This window comes from Nicotiana tabacum, chromosome 4 (assembly GCF_000715075.1).
Source record: "Nicotiana tabacum cultivar K326 chromosome 4, ASM71507v2, whole genome shotgun sequence".
NCBI classification, from domain to species: domain Eukaryota; kingdom Viridiplantae; phylum Streptophyta; class Magnoliopsida; order Solanales; family Solanaceae; genus Nicotiana; species Nicotiana tabacum.
This window is the reverse complement of record NC_134083.1, coordinates 1,279,759-1,301,007: the sequence shown is the minus strand read 5'-3', so window position 1 is coordinate 1,301,007 and position 21,249 is coordinate 1,279,759.

Below are 21,249 nucleotides of genomic sequence, written 5' to 3'. Positions count from 1 at the left end.
GAGATGGTTCATGGGTATTGAGATGATGTGGCCTCGTGGATTGGGTCACTCGGGATGAGTGTTGTTAAGTTCAATTATGTTTTGAATGGAGCTATTATTATTTCTAAGGCAAGTCAAGAGTAAATTGGAAGAAGTAGGGTTAGTTAGTAATGGTTTGAATCAACATGATTGTGGCAATGATTAGTTCCTTCGGCGTGTTAAGTTATGCATGTGGTTTGTGGTTGTATCCGCGGGCTTGACAACTACCATAATTTGATTGATTTGGGAGGTATTTGGTTCAAATGGCCTTGTTATATGTAAATGGATCCCGGAAGAGTTATGGCAGTTTAGACCACGATTTGAGATTTGTATTTTATGCGGTTATGGGAATTCAGTTGCGTGTTGCAATGGTTCTTCTGAAATGAGTTAAGTGAAATATTCCTAGCCAATGGAGTGTTCATTCTACTAGTAGTTCAGGGGTTATGATGAATTCTTGTACTCTCACGTAGCGACATAATAGGTGCAGTGAGCGGCATGGGAATTGAAAGTTGAGGATCAAGGTTGTGGCTCGGTGTTGATAAGAATGTCACGATCTTAGATGATCGGGGAAGAATTCAGATGTTCAGAGTGAGCTAGCATTATCTTAGTGTCGCCTGAGAATGGTGTTTTGTAGAAGAGGAATTGTGTATCGAATTGTGGGTTCTTGATTTGCTTTACAAAATTAGTACGGTTAGTGGTGTGGAAGTGCAGACTTGCTACCTGGTACAGAAGGTCGTGGAAGCGTATCCAACAGAAAAAATTGTATAAGTGTGTCATATTAGTCACTTGATTGTTAAAGATTGAAATCAAGTATGGAGATTCTGGTACTATCGCTAATGTGGGAGTTTATGCCTGAAAGGCGCTCTATTTATTTGGTTGTGGACTGTGTGAGTTTGTTCGGATTCGACGACTGCTCTTATGTGCCATGAATATGGTTATTGTGGATCCTTGCAAGGTTATTAACCTAGCATGGGATAAGTGGAATCGTCTTGAGGTCCTCTAGTAGATTAACATCAGATTGGATGTGCTCATTCAGCCTAGTACTGTTTATGGAGAAGTCTTCGAGTATTGGGTGTTATTCCCGTTGTCAGCTATTCTCTGTAATACTCGATTATGCCATGTGGGTTATGAGACGGCTTGATTTTTTACACGTGTGTTGTGGTCCTGTCTAGCTTGTCGTTATTGCACCGTAGTCGAGCTCGAGTTTTGTAGCACATGGCGCTATCCGTCTCCCCAGGGTTGTATTATGCACTTGGCATACTTGTGGTCGATATTCGGGCATTCCGTAGGTATGAGAATTATGGCTCGATGAGTATTTTCTTATTGATTGTTATGAGTGGATCGGGTGGCACGCTGCCACGAGTATGTTATTTGGATCGGGTTGCACACCGCAATAATTAAATGTTGAGTACGGATCCCTATACTTATTTTTGTGTATTTGTTTATCATTCTCTGAGAAAGGTTCATAGAATCTCTTCGGTCGTTTTATTCATTACGCAAGCCGGGTAGTTCTTTTTCCAGAGTTCGTTCTCCCTTATATGTCGTATTCGGGTTGTAACTTGTTGGCGCATTTATGGGGTTATATGAGATCTTGATCAGTATTTGAGGTGGATTATTGCCTGAGCAGCTTGTACTGGGTGAGACGGGATTATTGGACCTGAAGTTGGTGCGATCAGATCTATGTAAGGTATATTAAAGAGAAAATGTCATTATTCAGTTCAGAATGAGGTAACAGTTCTTGTCAAGCGGAGAACTCCGGGAGTTATTGATTTGACAGGTGGTTATGAGTTCCTGCACGTCTCCTTCTTCGTTGCATTATTGTGAGGGTTGAGACCGGGCTTATATGTGTCATGAGGTATGCTATGGGCATCATGTCAGTGATTTGCAGTTGTTGTGCTTGGAGGAGGTTACCATGGGCAAATGAGTTATGTAGTGCATTGTGTGATGTCAGCATGGATGGATGATCATGTGTGGGTTCATCGTGTGGAGATTGGTACAGTGTTCGTACGTTAGGATCAAGTCTTGTAAGGAAATTCAGAAGTTGGAATTTGGTCCTAAGGCTTGTTGGCTAAAATAAAAGGGAGGATCTTCAGTCTGGCGCGAGCTAATGTGCTCACCTGGGTTGTGGTGGCATGGATAGGTGCACAAGGTATTGAACAGTGATTTTGGGGCAACTCCGGAGCAGCTCTAGGCACGTTCGAGGACGAACGTATATTTTAAGTGGGGGAGATTGTAACGACCCGACCAGTCGTTTTGAGATCTAGTGTGTCGTTCGGCGGTTTGAGGCCTTGATAGCTTCACTTAATGTTTTAGGACTTGTACGTGTGGTCGGAATTGAATTTCGGAAGATCGGAGTTGTTTCGGAAGGAAAATTCTCAATTTAGAAGCTTTAAGTTGGGAGAGTTAATCAAGCATTTGACTTTTGAGTAAACAACCTCGGAATTGGGATTTAAAGGTTCCAATAGGCCTGTATGATGATTTCAGTCTTGGACGTATGTTCAGGTTGAGTATCGGGTCGCCTAGGAGTATTTCGATGCCAATTATTAAAGGTTGACATTTTGAAAGTTTAAGGATTTCTTAAGTTTGATTTGAAGTGAATTTTTATGTTATCAATGCCCGTTTGGAGTTCCGAGCCTTGGAATAGGTTTTTATCGTGATTTATGACTTGTGCGTTTGAGTTTGGAATGTATTGTCGAACTTTCAGTTGGTGTCAATGGGGAATGGGCAGGCTTGTACAACCGGTGGACGAGCATGGGCTCAGGAGGGTTTACTGATTTCGTAGTAGTTGTACCCAGTGCAATATTGTTGGAAGGTGTCGGTATGGAATTCCACAGGTGGGTTATCTCCTGTGAGCAGGTTAGCGGTTGCATGATTTTGATGAAGTTTCTACGAAGAGTTCTACCTACTACCCGGCAAAGTGTCGAACATATGATTAGGGCTGATAATTCAAAATGTTCATGAAAAGTTTAACAAGGGACTACGAGAAATTTGGCGAGTTGACGGTGCGAGATCATGGTAATTGAGAATGAGGAATCTTTATGGTAGCTTAAAGCTAAGTGGGGGAGCCCACCGTCTATGATTGGATCGCGTGGTTGTCTGCTTGTGCAATTTCTGGTTATCGGTGCATTGGTAGATTATTTATGACTAAGAAAAAAAAGATCGGGGGTAATTCGAGCAAAGGGATGATAAGCTTCTTTTCAAGAACCGTGATGATGAAAAGGGCTGGACATTCTACAACATGGAGGCTAGTATAGCCTTTACTTTAGCCCCCTAAATTTTAGGGCCCCAAAAATATTTTTAATTATAAATTATCTTTCTTATTTTTGCTTAGCCAATATTGAAACTTATAGAAAAAAGAATAAAAGTACAAAATCCTTATAAAAGTAAAAAGAAAGACTATCAATTTAATAATAATTAGTCTTTCGGCACGTACGTTGCACATGTATACTGAGTCATACAGTACACAATTTTATATAATAATATTAATATTATCAAAATAAAACTTTTACTAAAAATTTATACATAAAAGAATAATGTACAAATTTCTTTGAATGACCAATGCAGATCATCGTGTGACGACTTGTTTGTCGATGTCAATATGATTGATTTTGTTTGAACTTACAAAGATGAACAATAAGAAATTAATTAGATACATATATATCTCGGGTATACTCTATAACAGACTAATAAAAATTTAATTTTCTCAACGTGGCTCCCATTTGAATTCATATACTAGTTTTTGCAAATCACACCTCAACTCTCCCATTTGACTCAAATTCTTGAAACACATAAAAATTTTGGAAGGCACAATGTCAAAGTACAGAGCACGAACATCAATGGCGGGGCGATTCAATTCTTCACCAAGATATTATATCAGAAATACTCTAGCGCCTACCTGTAAAAGCATTGATGAGGATGAAGTGTATTTCTGAATTTTGGTGTTCTCTCATCTCGAGTCCTTAATTTGTAAAATGTCATCTCAAATTTTCAACCAAGAAACTAGAGTCTCTTGATGATAAGCTTCTTTTTCAAGAATCATGATGATGAAAAGGGCTGGACTTTTACAATAGGGAGGCTAGTAGAGCCTTTGCTTTAGGCCCCCTAAATTTTGAGCCCCCAAAAATATTTTTAATTATAAATTTTCTTTCTTATTTTTGCTTAGACAATATTGAAACTTATAGAAAAAAGAATAAAAGTATAAAATCTTTATAAAAGTAGAAAGAAAGATTGTCTATTTAATAATAACTAGTCTTTCGACACGTACGTTGTAGGTGTATGCCGAGTCATGCAGTACACAATTTTATAAAATAATATTAATATTATCAAAATAAAACTTTTACTAAAAATTATACATAAAAGAATAATGTACAAACGTTTTTGAATGACCAATGCGGATCATCGTGTGAAGAATCGATTGTCGATGTTAATATGATTGGATTTTATTTGAACTTACAAAGACGAACAATGAGAAATTAATTAGATACGTATGTATCTCGGGTATACTCTATAACAGACTAATAAGAATTTAATTTTCTCAATGCGACTCCCATTTGAATTCATATACTAGTTCTTGCAAATCACACCTCAGCTCTCCCGTTTGACTCGAATTCTTGAAACACACCAAAATTTGGAAGGCGCAATGTCTAAGCACATAGCACGAACATCAACGGCGGGGAGATTCAATTCTTCACAAAGATATGATATTAGAAATACTCTTGCGCCTATATGTAAAAGCACTGATGGGGATGGAGTATGTTTCTGAATCTTGGTGTTCCCTCATCTCGAGTCCTCAATTTGTAAAATCCATCTCAAGTTTTCAACCAAGAAACTGGAATCTTCTGGTTATAAGCTTCTTTTCAAGAACCATGATGATGAAAATGGTTGTACTTTTTGCAACAGGGAGGCTAGTAGAGCTTTTGCTTTAGGCCTCCTAAATTTTGGGGCCCCAAAAATATTTTTAATTGTAAATTTTCTTTCTTAAATTTGCTTATACAATATTAAAACTTATATAAAAATGAATAAACGTATAAAATCCTCATAAAAGTAGAAAGATTGACTGTCTATTTAATAATAACTAGTCTTTCGACACGTACGTTGCACGTGTTTGCCGAGTCACGCAGTACACAGTTTTATAAAATAATAGTAATATTATCAAAATAAAATTTTTACTAAAAACCTATACATAAAAGAATAATGTACAAATATTTTTGAATGACCAATGCAGATCATCGTGTGGCGACTTGTTTGTCGACGTCAATATAATTGATTTTGTTTGAACTTACAAAGATGAATAATAAAAAATTAATTAGATACATATATATCTCGGGTATACTCTATAACAGACTAATAAAAATTTAATTTTCTCAACGTGGCTCCCATTTGAATTCATATACTAGTTCTTGCAAATCACACCTCAACTCTCCCATTTGACTCAAATTCTTGAAACACACAAAAATTTGAAAGGCACAATGTCAAAGCACAGAGCACGAACATCAACGGACGGGCGATTCAATTCTTCACCAAGATATTATATCAGAAATACTCTAGCGCCTACCTGTAAAAGCATTGATGAGGATGAATTGTGTTTCTGAATCGTGGTGTTCCCTCATCTCGAGTCCTCAATTTGTAAAATGCCATCTCAAATTTTCAACCAAGAAACTAGAATCTCCTGATGATAAGCTTCTTTTCAAGAACCATGATGATGAAAAGGGATGGACTTTCTACAACATGGAGGCTAGTTGAGCCTTTGCTTTAGGCCCTCTAAATATTGGGGCGTCTAAAATATTTTTAATTATAAATTTTTTTTCTTATTTTTGCTTAGACAATATTGAAACTTGTAAAAAAAAGAATAAAAGTACAAAATTCTTATAAAAGTAGAAAGAAAGACTGTCTATTTAATAATAACTAGTCTTTCGGTACGTACGTTGCACGTGTATGCCAAGTCACGCAGTACATAATTTTATAAAATAATATTAATATTATCAAAATAAAACCTTAAATAAAAAATTATACATAAAAGAATAATGTACAAATTTCTTTGAATGACCAATGTAGATCATCGTGTGGTGACTCGTTTGTCGATATCAATATGATTGGATTTTGTTTGAACTTTAAAAGATGAAAAATAAGAAATTAATTCGATATGTATATATTGATAAGGATAGATACTCCAAGCCCATCCAGGAGTCCTAGTTTAAGTTGTATCTTATGAGATTATTTCTTATCTCCTCAAAAGTCTTATGTACATAGAACTCTGTCTCATCTCTCCCTTCTCCTCTTATAGTAATATATAAACTTCTCTACTATAATCAACATAGACAAGCCTTTTACAATTCTTATCAACTCTTATATGGTATCAAAAGCTTAAAATAAACTCACACGAGTTGTCCTTTTTTTCCAGAATGGGTGACAAAACACCACTATCTTTGTCATCAACCTCTTCCTCACTCATCGTTCCAGTCAACCAGAGCAGCATTGTTCAACCCTCTCAACTCATCTCTTTCAATCCTGCCAGCCAACTCTCCTTGAAACTATTTGGGAGTTCGAACTACTCCACTTGGAAATCCCAAGTCACCACATATCTTTTTGGATATGATCTTCGTGGATTTGTTGATGGTTCATCCACTCCTCCACCCACTCATATACCAGATGAATCTAACAAAGAAGTTCCCAACAACACCTTTCACCTTTGGCTAAGGCAAGACAGTCTGGTTCGCAATGCCATCATGGCATCAGTTGATCCCACAATAGCACCTCTGATAGCTCACGCATCCACTGCCAACCATGCCTGGAATATACTTCAAACCACTTATGCCAATAAATCTCATTCACGCATATTCGGCCTTCGTGATACTCTTGCCAACCAAAAAAAGGACTCACGTTCAGTTTGGTGAATACATGAAAGAAATCAAATCAATCATTGATGATCTCGCCTTTAGTGGTTTCCCATTATCGGATGAAGAAATTTTTATCAAAGTTCTAAGTGGTCTAGGTTCTGACTACAAGGAACTCTCTACTGCTATTAGGGCTAGAGATAACCCTATTTCCTTCAAAGAACTTTACAACAAACTGCTGGCACATGAAATATTCATAAAACATTCAGAACCAAAGAGCGTCGCACCAATCATCACTGCCCAATTTCACCAAAAGTCCCGCAACTCTAATTCCAAGAATAAAAACCCTACTACTTTCAATCGCAGGAACACATCAGAAGGCAACCCCAACCCTCATTGTAACAACACATCTCAATATCCTACCTCTTTCAATCCCTCTTACACTAATCGCAACAACCAACAACGTATCCAATGTCAGTTATGTGATAAATATGGCCATATAGCCAAATCTGTCACTCAAGATCTCATAATGCAATTGAAGCTCAAGACAACTTTGCCAATCATATGGATTATGCTTCCAGCCCTTCCAACAACTCGATAGTTGATTCTGGAGCTTCTCATCACATTACCAATAGTTCTCTATCTCTACAGGCCTCTACTGAATTTCCAAGTACGGATGAAATCATTGTTGGAGATGGTAAAACTATTCCTATCACACACATAGGCCATACTTCTCTTTCCTCACCTCCCAATTCCTTTAAACTTCATAATATTTTGTGCTCTCCTTATATTAAGAAAAGATTAATTTCTGTTGTGAAATTTTGTCGTCAAAATCTAACCTCTGTTGAATTTTTTCCGTATTCTTTTCTTGTGAAGGATTTGAATACGGGAGCATGTCTTCTGCAAGGTCAGAGTAATGGAGATCTCTACGAATGACCATCTACAGCAAGTTGTTCATCACCTAGTTTCCCAAAATTTCATTTCACCACACAAGTATTACCATCGCTCCATCTTTGGCATGCTCGACTTAGTCATCCACAACCTCGCATCACTAAAGCTTGTGTTTCATGCTTTAAGCTTCCAGTAGTGAATAATGAGTCTTTCAACTTTTGCAATTCATGTATATATATAATAAAAGTCACCGACTACCCTGCGGTGCAAACACTATTTCTAGTACGAAACCATTTGATGTTGTTTACTCTGATGTTTGGGGTCCTTCCCCTATCTCTTCTATTTTATAATTTTTGTTTCTATGTGGTGTTTGTTGATTATTTTACCAAATACACTTGGTTATTTCCCATAAAAGCTAAATCAGAAGTTAAGGATATATTTCTAAACTTCACTCGCATGATAACAAATCAGTTTCATATGTTAATTAAAACATTCTATACAGATGGAGGAGGCGAATTTGTTGCTCTCAAGTCTCTTCTGTTGAATCATGGCATTCAACACCTAATAAGTCCTCCTTACAATCTGCAAGAGTTCTACCTACTACCCGGCAAAGTGTCGAACATATGATTAGGGCTGATAATTCGGAATGTTCATAAAAAGTTTAACAAGGGACTACGAGAAATTTGGCGAGTTGACGGTGCGAGATCATGGTAATTGAGAATGAGGAATCTTTATGGTAGCTTAAAGCTAAGTGGGGGAGCCCACCGTCTATGATTGGATCGCGTGGTTGTCTGCTTGTGCGATTTCTGGTTATCGGTGCATTGGTAGATTATTTATGACTAAGAAAAGAAAAGATCGGGGGTAATTCGAGCAAAGGGATGATAAGCTTCTTTTCAAGAACCGTGATGATGAAAAGGGCTGGACTTTCTACAACATGAAGGCTAGTAGAGCCTTTACTTTAGGCCCCCTAAATTTTGGGGCCCCAAAAATATTTTTAATTATAAATTATCTTTCCAGATATGTTTCTTTTGTTGAACATATCTTTCCCTTCAAATCAAACTTTTCCGTTCTTGCCCGAGCATCTTCTCACAATATTGACTCTTGGAACTATCCTTCAGAAAGCCCTTCTGTACATTCCAACTCGCAAGGTGACACTGCTACACCAATCCCACTCCCTACACCTTCACACCTTGAACAACTTGCTGCACAGGTCACTCCAGAGATCACCTCAACTCCAACCATTGCGGGTGACACGCCACCAGAGACATCTGTAAGTTCATCTTCTCCTTCACAGGTATCTTTTACACCTAATTCACCTACTGATATGTCTTCTCCATCTCAATCATCGTTGTCTCAACCACAGCCTAGGTTGAAATCTTCCAATCATCCCATGGTCACTAGAGCACAGAACAACATTTTCAAACCTAAGGTCATTTTGACTACCTTGTTGTATCCTCACCAAAGCAGCTACCTCTTGCTCCTACCACATTTTCTCAAGCCAAGAAATACCCTGAGTGGCGGGCTGCTATGCATGATGATGTCACGACCCAAAATTTCCTCCTTCGGACCGTGATGGCGCCTAACATTTCACTTGCTAGGCAAGCCAACGTTAGAATAATATTAACTAATTTTTTTAAATTATTAATAATCAAGGAAAAAAATGCGGAAGCAAAGTTTGAAATATAGTGAAATAATTCATAAAAATAACGGTGTCTAAATACTATCCTAGAATTGGTGTCACAAGTGCACGAGCTTCTAGAATAAATATAAATAAAGGTCTAAATAAAATAAAGCTGTCTGAAAATAAACACACAACTAAAGTAAAATAGACGGGGACTTCAGAACTGCGGATGCCATGCAGTTATACCTCAAGTCTCCTCTGGTAGCTGAAATCCGAGCAAGTCTATGGTACGCCGCTGAGACCAACTCCAAAATCTGCACAAGAAGTGCAGAGTATAGTATCGGTACAACCAACCCCATGTACTGGTAAGTGTTGAGCCTAACTTCGACGAAGTAGTGACGAGGCTAAGGCGGGTCACTTACATTACCTGTACGCAATATTAGTAACAACAACAATAATAGAAATAAATTAGGTAATTCATTTATAATAATTGAAGCCAACTCAGCAGTCATAACCAATTATTATATTTATCAATTCTGTTGCAGCGTGCAACCCGCTCTCACAATGTATACACATTCAATTCTGTTGCAGCGTGCAACCCGCTCTCACAATATATTCACATTCAATTCTATTGCAATGTGCAACCCGCTCTCACAATATATTCATTTTAATCAAGTTTGTTGCGGCGTGCAACCCGATCCCCCAATATATATATATATGTATGTCGACTTTTAAATAAGTCTGTTGCGGCGTGCAACCCGATCCTCCAATATGGACTTTTAATAAGTCTGTTGCGGCGTGCAACCCGATCCTCCAATATAAACTTTTAATAAGTTTGTTGCGTCGTGCAACCCGATCCTCCAATATGTTCATTATAATCAATTCTGTTGCGGCGTGCAACCCGCTCCTCCAACATATTCATTATAATCAATTATGTTGCGGCGTGTAACCCGATCCTCCAACATATTTATTTACCAATTCTTATAGAAGCAATTTCCCCAATAAATACAATAATTAATATAAAATTATAAGACAACAAGCATACAATAATTATGATTTAATTATGAAACAAACAAGGCAAATAGCAAATTATTATAAAAATCAGAGAGAAAATATGCAGTTTAATATTTAATATGCTAAATGTCAAATAACAATTAAGGCACATAATTCAAATAGCATGTAACAATTAATGCAGGAATTCAAGAATTAATATTTGACAAAGAATAGGAGAGAAATGATTATTATAATAATTAATTCATGATTTAAAATAATTTATGATTTGTTTTTCAAGTAAGCAGGCAAACAATTAATTTGACGACGTATAGACGCTCGTCACCTCGCCTATACGTCGTTCACATTCAATTCACATAACGATTAATTAAAGGGTTTTATTCCCTCAAGTCAAGGTTAACCACGACACATACCTCGCTTTGCAAATTTCAATCAATTACTCGACCACAACTTTTCCTTTTAAATTTATCTCCAAAAGCTTCAAATTTATTCACAAATAATTTAATATACTCAATACGAATTATATGAATTAATTCCATATGAATTTACTAATTTTTCGGATATAAATCCGAAATTCATTAAAATATTCGACAGTGGGATCCACATCTCAAATTTCGAAAAAACTCACGAAATCCGAACACCCGTTCCGTTACGAGTTCAACCATATAAAAATTATCCAATTCCGATATCAAATGGACCTTTAAATCTTAAATTTTCGTTTTTGGAAGAATTTATAAAATTTCTAATTTCTTCCATCTAAATAAAAAAAAAATGATGAATATAGACTTAGATTTATGAAATATAATCACTATATGATGAAGAACACTTACCCAGTTCAAAATCGTGAAAAACTCCTTTGAAATCACGCCTAAACCGAGTTCTAATCGAAGGTTTGTGAAAAATGGGAAAAATCCCGTTTTGGTTCTGTTTTAAGTCACAGGCGTCAGGCCTTCTTCGCGTTCGCGATGAATAGCAGCCCATGGCTGTCGTGTTCGCGAGTCCTCCTTCGCGTTCGCGAAGGCTTTTTCTCTCCTGGCCTTCGCGTTCATGTGCTAGTGCTCACGTTCGCGTAGCAGGACAACAGACCCATCCCCCAGGCCTCTAAAGCTTCGCGTTCACGTTGAGTTGGTCGCATTCGCGAAGGGTGAAGTCCCCATAGCTTCGCGTTTGCGACCCATTCTTCGCGTTCGCGAAGAAGGAAGATTCAGCCAGCCCAGTTTGCTCTTCGCGTTCACGAGAGTACATTCGCGAACGCGATGAAGGAAATACCAGAAGGCTGAAGTTGTAGAAAAAGTAGATTTTCTAAGTTCAAACTCATCCCGTAGCCTACCCAAAACTCACCCGAGCCCTCGAGGCTCCAAACCAAACATGCACACAAGTCCAAAAATCTCATACGAACTTGCTTGCGCGATCAAATCATCAAAATAACACCTAGAACTATGAATCGGACACCAAATTAAAGGAAGTTTTCAAGAAAACTTTAAAACTTATATTTTTACAACTGGATGTCCGAATCATGTCAAATCAACTCTGATTCTCACCAAATGTGGCAGACATGTCATAAATATTATAGTGGACCTATACCGGGCTCCGAAACCAAAATACGGACCCGAGGTCAATAAATCCAACATCAGTAATTTCTTAAAAATCATTAAGCTTTCAAGCTTTTAATTTATCATCAAAATTTCATATCTCGGGCTAGGGACCTCGGAATTCAATTCCGGGCATACGCCCAAGTCCCAAATTACGATACAGACCTACCAAAATTGTCAAAACACTAATCCGGATCCATTTGCTCAAAATATTGACCAAAGACAACCAATTGAGTTTTAAAGCTCTATTTCACCTTTTAATCCATTTTTCACATAAAAACTTTCCGAAAAATTATACGGATAGCGCACGCAAGTTGAGGAATGATAAATGGTGCTTTTCGAGGTCTTAAAACATAGAATTACTTATTAAATTTAAAGATGATATTTTGGGTCATCACATTCTCCACCTCTAAAACAAACGTTCGTCCTCGAACGGAGTTAGAAAAAAGTACCTGAGCTAGTGAATAAGTGTGGATATTTACTCCGCATGTCCGACTCAAACTCCCAGGTAGATGCCTCTACCGGCTGACCTCTCCATTGCACCTGAACTGAAGGATAACTCTTAGACCTCAACTGTTGGACCTGCCTGGCTAGAATAGCCACCGGCTCCTCCTCGTAAGTCAAATCTTTGTCCAATTGGACTGAGCTGAAATCTAACACATGAGACGGATCACCACGATTTTTTCGGAGCATAGACACATGGAACACCGGATGAACCACTGATAAACTAGGTGGTAATGCAAGCGAGTAGGCCACTTCACCTACCATTTCAAGAATTTCAAAGGCTCCGATATACCTAAGGCTCAACTTGCCCTTCTTTCCGAACCTCATTACACCTTTCATAGGTGAAACTCGGAGCAATATTCTTTCTCCAACCATGAATGCAATATCACACACTTTTCGGTCGGCATAACTCTTTTGCCTAGACTGAGCTGTGCGAAGTCCATCCTGAATAATCTTGACCTTATCCAAGGCATCCTATACTAAATCAGTACCCAAAAATCGAGCCTCTCCCGGTTCAAACCAACCAACTGGCGATCGGCATCGCCTTCCGTATAATGCCTCATATGGAGCCATATGAATGCTCGACTGGTAGCTATTATTATAAGCAAACTCCACAAGTAGCAAGAAATGATCCCAAAAACCTCCAAAGTCTATAACACAAGCGCGGAGCATATCTTCCAATATCTGAATAGTGCGCTCTGACTGTCCGTCTGTATGTGGATGAAATGTTGTACTTAACTCCACCCGCATGCCTAACTTACGGTGTACAGCCCTCCAGAAATGTGAGGTAAATTGCGTACCTCGATCTGAAATAATAGACACAGGCACACCTTGAAGGCGGACAATCTCACGAATGTAAATGTCAGCTAACCTGTCTGAAGAATAGGTAACTGCCACTGGAATGAAATGTGATGACTTGGTCAACCTGTCCACAATGACCCAAACTGCGTCAAATTTTCTCTGAGTCCGTGGGAGCCCAACAACAAAATCCATAGTGATACGCTCCCACTTCCACTCAGGAATTTCTAACTTCTGAAGCAAACCACCAGGTCTCTGATCCTCGTACTTAACTTGCTGACAATTCAGACACCGAGCTACATATGCAACTATATCCTTTTTCATTCTCCTCCACCAATAATGTTGCCGCAAATCTTGATACATTTTGGCGGTACCTGGATGAATAGAATACCTGGAACTGTGTGCTTCTTCAAGAATTAATTTACGAAGCCCATCCATATTAGGAACACAAATACGACCCTGCATTCGCATAACCCCATCTTCCCCCACAGCAACCTAGTTGGCATCACCGTGCCGCACCGTGTCCTTAAGGACAAGTAAATGAGGATCATCATACTGCCTCTCTCTGATGCGCTCATATAAAGAAGACCGAGTGACTACGCAAGCTAGAACCCTACTGGGTTCTGAAATATCTAACCTCACAAACTGATTAGCCAAAGTCTGAACATCTGCATCTAATGGCCTCTCACCAACCAGAATATACGTAAGACTGCCCATACTCACAGCCTTTCTACTCAAAGCATCGGCCACCACATTGGCGTTTTCGGGGTGATACAAAATGGTGATATCATAGTCTTTCAACAACTCCAACGTAAATACCTCACACAAGACACCGTAGAGGTAATGCCTCCAAATCTTCAGCGCATGAACAATGGCTACCAATTCTAAGTCATGAACAGGATAATTTTTCTCGTGAACTTTCAACTGCCGCAACGCATATGCAATTACCTTACCATCTTGCATTAATACTGTACCAAGCCCAATGTGAGATGCGTCACAATATACCGTATACGATCCTGAACCTTTGGGTAATACCAACACTGGCGTCATTTTCTTTGACTATGTATAGACACTCGTCACCTCGCCTATACGTCGTTCACATGCAATTCACATAACAATTAATTTAAGGGTTCTATTCCCTCAAGTCAAGGTTAACCACGACACTTACCTTGCTTTGCAAAATCCAATCAATTACTCGACCACAACTTTTTCTTTTAAATTTGTCTCCATAAGCTTCAAATATATTCACAAACAATTCAATATACTCAATGCGAATCATAGGAATTAATTCCATATGAATGTACTAATTTTCCGGATAAAAATTTAAAATTCATTAAAATATTCGACAGTGGGACCCACATCTCAAATTCCGGAAAAATTCACAAAATTCGAACACCCGTTCCGTTACGAGTTCAACCATACAAAAATTATCCAATTCCGATATTAAAATGGACCTTTAAATCTTAAATTTTCGTTTTTGGAAGAATTTATAAAACTTCCAATTTCTTCCATCTAAATTCAAAATAAATGATGAATATAGACTTAGATTTATGAAATATAATCACTATATGATGAAGAACACTTACCCAGTTCGAAATTGTGAAAAACTCCTTTGAAATCGCGCCTAAACCGAGTTCTAATTGAGGGTTTGTGAAAAAGAGGAAAAATCCCGTTTTGGTTTTGTTTTAAGTCACAGGCGTTAGGCCTTCTTCGTGTTCGCGAAGGGCATGTCACGTTCGCGATGAATAGCAGCCCATGGCTTTCGCGTTCGCGAGTCCTCCTTCGCGTTCGCAAAGGCTTTTTCCCTCCTGGCCTTCGTGTTCGTGTGCCAGTGCTCGTTCACGTAGCAGGACAACAGATCCCTCCCCCAGGCCTCAAAAGCTTCGCGTTCGCGTTGAGTTGGTCGCGTTCACGAAGGGTGAAGTCCCCATAGCTTCGCATTCGCGACCCATTCTTCGCGTTAGCAAAGAAGGAAGATTCAGCCAACCCAGTTTGCTCTTCGCGTTCGCGAGAGTACATTCGCGAACGCGATGAAGGAAATACCAGAAGCCTGAAGTTGTAGAAAAAGCAGATTTTCTAAGTTCAAACTCATCCCGTAGCCTACCCGAAACTCACCCGAGCCCTCGGGGCTCCAAACCAAACATACACACAAGTCCAAAAATCTCATACGAACTTGCTCGCGTGATCAAATCGCCAAAATAACACCTAGAACTACGAATCAGACATCAAATCAAAGGAAGTTTTCAAGAAAACTTTAAAACTTATATTTTTACAGCCAGATGTCCGAATCATGTCAAATCAACTCTGATTCTCACCAAATGTGGCAAATATGTCATAACTATTATAGTGGACCTATACCGAGCTCCGAAACCAAAATACGGACCCGAAGTCAATAAATCCAACATCAGTAATTTCTTAAAAATTATTAAGCTTTTAAGCTTTTAATTTTTTATCGAAATTCCATATCTCGGGCTAGGGACCTCTGAATTCGATTCCGGGCATACGCCCAAGTCCCAAATCACGATACGGACCTACTGGAATTGTCAAAACACTGATCCGGATCTATTTGCTCAAAATGTTGACCAAAGTCAACCAGTTGAGTTTTAAAGCTCTATTTCACCTTTTAATCCATTTTTCACATAAAAACTTTCCGAAAAATTATACGGACAGCGCACAAGTCGAGGAATGATAAATGGTGCTTTTCGAGGTCTTAAAATATAGAATTAATTATTAAATTTAAAGATGATATTTTGGGTCATCATAGATGAATTCAGTGATCTTCTTAAAAACAATACCTGGTCTTTGGTTCCTAACTCCCCATCACATAACGGTGTTGGTTGCAAGTGGGTTTATCATGTAAAACACAAACTTGATGGATCTATTGATCGATTCAAAGCTAGGTTAGTAGCCAAAGGTTTTCATCAACGTCCTGGGGTCGACTAGCATCACACTTTCAGTCCTATAATAAAAACACACTACTATTAGGCTTATTCTCACTCTAGCAGTGTCGTTCAAGTGGCCTTACGTCAACTAGACGTAAGTAATGTCTTCTTGCAAGGAACTCTCAATGAGGTTGTCTATATGCAGCAGCCACCGGGCTTTGTCAACCTCAACTTTCCACAACATGTCTGCAAGCTTCATAAATCCATTTATGGACTTCGTTAAGCTCCTAGAGCTTGGTACAATGAGCTAAAACCTTTCTTCTTTCCTGTGGGTTCCTTAGAGCAAAATCAAATGATTCTCTGTTCATAAAATGCTCTCCTAACTCGCTTCGCTTTGTCATGATCTGTGTTGATGATATTGTGGTCACTGGTTCCAGCTCCTCTCAAGTCCAAACCACCATTTAACTCCTAGGTGATAGGTTCTCCATTAAAGACCTTGGTCCATTGCACTTCTTTCTTGGAGTCGAAGTTCTACAAAATGCACATAGTTTAATTCTCTCTCAAAGTGGCTTTATTGCTGATCTACTAGAAAAGTTTAGCATGCTAAACTCTAACAGTGTTGGCATACCGATGTCAGTCAGTGAAGCACTCTCACTGAATAATAATTTCACACCTGATGATGCCAAACTGTATAGGCAAGTTGTTGGTTCCCTACAATACCTAACCTTTACTCGGCCAGACATCTGCTTTGGAGTAAACAAACTTGCTCAATTTCAGCATGCACCTAGTTGGAAGCACTGGCATACTGCCAAACGACTTATACGCTACCTAAAGGGCACTATCACATATGGTCTCCATTTACATCCCAATAGCTCACTCAAACTTCAAGCATACTCGGATGCTGATTGGGGTGGACTTCTTGATAAGCGACATTCGACTTCAGCATATGTTATCCTTCTTAGAAACAATCCCATAAGTTGGTGCTCCAAAAAGCAATGAACAATTGCTAGATCCTCCACAAAAGCTGAATATAAAGTTGTTGCGGAGCTTAATTGGATAACCAACTTGCTGAAGGAGCTTCACATCCCAATATCCAGTTCTCCTGTGGTGTTTTGTGATAACATTGGTACTACTTACCTTAGTTGCAACCCAGTTTTTCACGGTCGTATGAAACATGTAGCTATTATTTTTTACTTTGTTCGAGATCAAGTAGAAGGCAATGAGCTCTATGTTAATCACATACCCACTGGCGATCAACTTGTTGATGCCTTCACAAAAGCCTTGCCTAAACAATCATTTACACACTTTGTCAACAAGATTGGTCTCAAGGAGATTGAGCCCATCTTGAGGAGGCATGATAAGGATAGGCACTCCAAGCCAATCTAGGAGGTCTAGTTTAAGTTATATCTTATGAGTTTCTTTCTTATCTCCACAAGAGTCTTATATACATAGAACTCTGTCTCCTCTCTCCCTTCTCCTTTCATATACTAGTTCTTGCAAATCATACCTTAACTCTCCCATTTGACTCAAATTCTTGAAACACACCAAAATTTGGAAGGAGCAATGTCAAAGCACAGAGTACGAACATCAATGGCGGGGTGATTCAATTCTTCACCAAGATATGATATCAGAAATACTCTTGCGCCTACCTGTAAAAACATTGATGAGGATGGAGTGTGTTTCTGAATCTTGGTGTTCCCTCATCTCGAGTCCTCAATTTGTAAAAAGCCATCTCAAATTTTCAACCAAGAAGCTAGAATCTCCTAATGATAAGCTTCTTTTCAAGAACCACGATGATGAAAAGGGCTGGACTTTCTACAACAGAGGGGCTAGTAGAGCCTTTGCTTTAGGCCCCCTAAATTTTGGGGCCCCAAAAATATTTTTAATTGTAAATTTTCTTACTTATTTTTGTTTAGACATTATTGAAACTTATAGAAAAAAGAATAAAAGTATAAAATCCTTATAAAAATAGAAAGAAAGACTGTCTATTTAATAATAACTAGTCTTTCGGCACGTACGTTGTACGTGTATGCCGAGTCATGCAATACAAAATTTTATAAAATAATATTAATATCATCAAAATAAAACTTTTACTAAAAAATTATACATAAAAGAATAATGTACAAATTTCTTTGAATGACCAATGTGGATCATCAAGTGGTGACTTGTTTGTCAATATCAATATGATTGAATTTTGTTTGAACTTTCAAAGATGAATAATAAGAAATTAATTCGATACGTATGTATGTCGAGTATACTTTGTAATAGACTAATAAGAATTTAATTTTCTCAACACGACTCCCATTTGGTTTCATATACTAGTTCTTGCAAGTCACACCCCAACTCTCCCATTTGACTCAAATTCTTGAAACAGACAAAAAATTGGAAGGCGCAATGTCGAAGCACATAGCATGAACATCAATGGCAGACTGATTCAATTCTTAACCAAGATATGATATCAGAAATACTCTTGCACTTACTTGTAAAAGCATTGATGAGGATGAAGCGTGTCTCTGAATCTTGGTCTTCCCTCATCTCGAGTCCTCAATTTGTAAGAAGCCATCTCAAACTTTCAACAAGAAACTAGAATCTCCTGATGATAAGCTTCTTTTTAAGAACCATGATAATGAAAAGGGCTGGACTTTCTACAACAGGGAGGCTAGTAGAGAAGTTTTAGGCCCCTAAATTTTGGGGCCCAAAAAATATTTTTAATTATAAATTTTCTTATTTACTTTTTGCTTAGACATTATTGAAACTTATAGAAAAAAGAATAAAAGTACAAAATCCTTATAAAAGTAGAAAGAAAGGCTGCCTATTTAATAATAACTAGTCTTTCGGCACGTACGTTGTACGTGTATGCCGAGTCATGCAATACACAATTTTATAAAATAATATTAATATCATCAAAATATAACATTTACTAAAAAATTATACATAAAAGAATAATGTACAAATTTCTTTGAATGACCAATGTGGATCATCATGTGGTGACTCGTTTGTCGGTATCAATATGATTGGATTTTGTTTGAACTTTCAAAGATGAATAATAAGAAATTAATTCGATACGTATATATGTCGAGTATACTTTATAATAGACTAATAAGAATTTAATTTTCTCAACGCGAATCCCATTTGATTTCATATACTAGTTCTTGCAAATCACACCCCAACTCTCCCATTTGACTCAAATTCTTGAAACAAACAAAAATTTGGAAGGCGCAATGTCGAAGCACAGAGCATGAACATCAATGGCAGCCTGATTCAATTCTTAATCAAGATATGATATCAGAAATACTCTTGCACCTACTTGTAAAAGCGTTGATGAGGATGAAGTGTGTCTCTGAATCTTGGTCTTCCTTCATCTCGAGTCCTCAATTTGTAAGAAGCCATCTCAAACTTTCAACAAAAAACTAGAATCTCCTGATGATAAGCTTCTTTTTAAGAACCATGATAATGAAAAGAGTTGGACTTTCTACAACAGGGAGGCTAGTAGAAAAGCTTTAGGCCCTAAAAATATTTAATTGTAAATTTTCTTTCTTCTTTTTACTTAGACATTATTGAAACTTATAGAAAAAAGAATAGAAGTACAAAATCCTTATAAAAGTAGAAAGAAAGACTGCCTATTTAATAATAACTAGTTTTTTAGCACGTACGTTGCACGTGTATGCCGAGTCATGCAATACACAATTGTATAAAATAATATTAATATTATCAAAATAAAACTTTTACTAAAAAATTATACATAAAAGAATAATGTACAAATTTCTTTGAATGACCCACGCGGATCATCGTGTGGCGACTCATTTGTCGATATCAATATGATTGGGTTTTATTTGAACTAACAAAGATGAATAATAAGAAATTAATTAGATACACATGTATCTCGGGTATACTCTATAACAGACTAATAAGAATTTAATTTTCTCAACGTGGCTCCCCTTTGAGTTCATATACTAGTTCTTGCAAATCACTCATCAACTCTCCCATTTGACTCAAATTCTTGAAACACACCAAAATTTGTAAGGCGCAATGTCGAAGCACAGAGCACGAACATCAATTGCGGGGTGATTCAATTCTTCACAAAGATATGATATTAAAAATACTTTTACGCCTACGTGTAAAAGCACAGCTGGGGATAAAGTGTGTTTCTGAATCTTGGTGTTCCCTCATCTCGAGTCCTCAATTTGTAAAAAGTCATCTCAAATTTTCAATCAAGAAACTAGAATCTCCTAATGATAAGCTTCTTTTCAAGAACCATGATGATGAAAAGGGCCAGACTTTCTACAATAGGGAGGATAGTAGAGCCTTTGCTTTAGGCTCCCTAAATTTTGGGACCCCAAAAATATTTTTAATTGTAAATTTTCTTTCTTATTTTTGCTTAGACAATATTGAAACTTATAGAAAAAAGAATAAAAATATAAAATCCTTATAAATATAGAAAGAAAGACTATTTATTTAATAATAACTAGTCTTTTGGCATGTACGTTACACGTGTATGTCGAGTCATGCAATACATAATTTTATAAAATAATATTAATATTATTAAATAAAACTTTTGCTAAAAAATTATTCATAAAAGAATAATGTACAAAATTTCTTTGAATGACCAATGTGGATCATCGTGTGGTGACTCGTTTGTCGATGTCAATATGATTAGATTTTGTTTGAATTTACAAAGATAAAAAATAAAAAATAAAAAATTAATTAGATACGTATGTATCTTGGGTATAATCTATAACAGACTAATAAGAATTTAATTTTCTCAACGCGGCTCCTGTTTGAATTCATATACTAGTTCTGGCAAATCACACCTCAACTCTCCCATTTGACTCAAATTATTGAAACACGCCAAAATTTGGAAGGCGCAATGTCGAAGCACAGAGCATGAACATCAATGGCAGACTGATTCAATTTTTCACCAAGATATGATATCCGAAATACTCTTGTACCTACTTGTAAAAGCATTGATGAGGATGAAGTGTGTTTCTGAATCTTGGTGTTCCCTCGTCTCGAGTCCTCAATTTGTAGAAATTCATCTCAAATTTTCAACCAAGAAACTAGAATCTCCTGATTATAAGCTTCTTTTCAAGAACCATGAT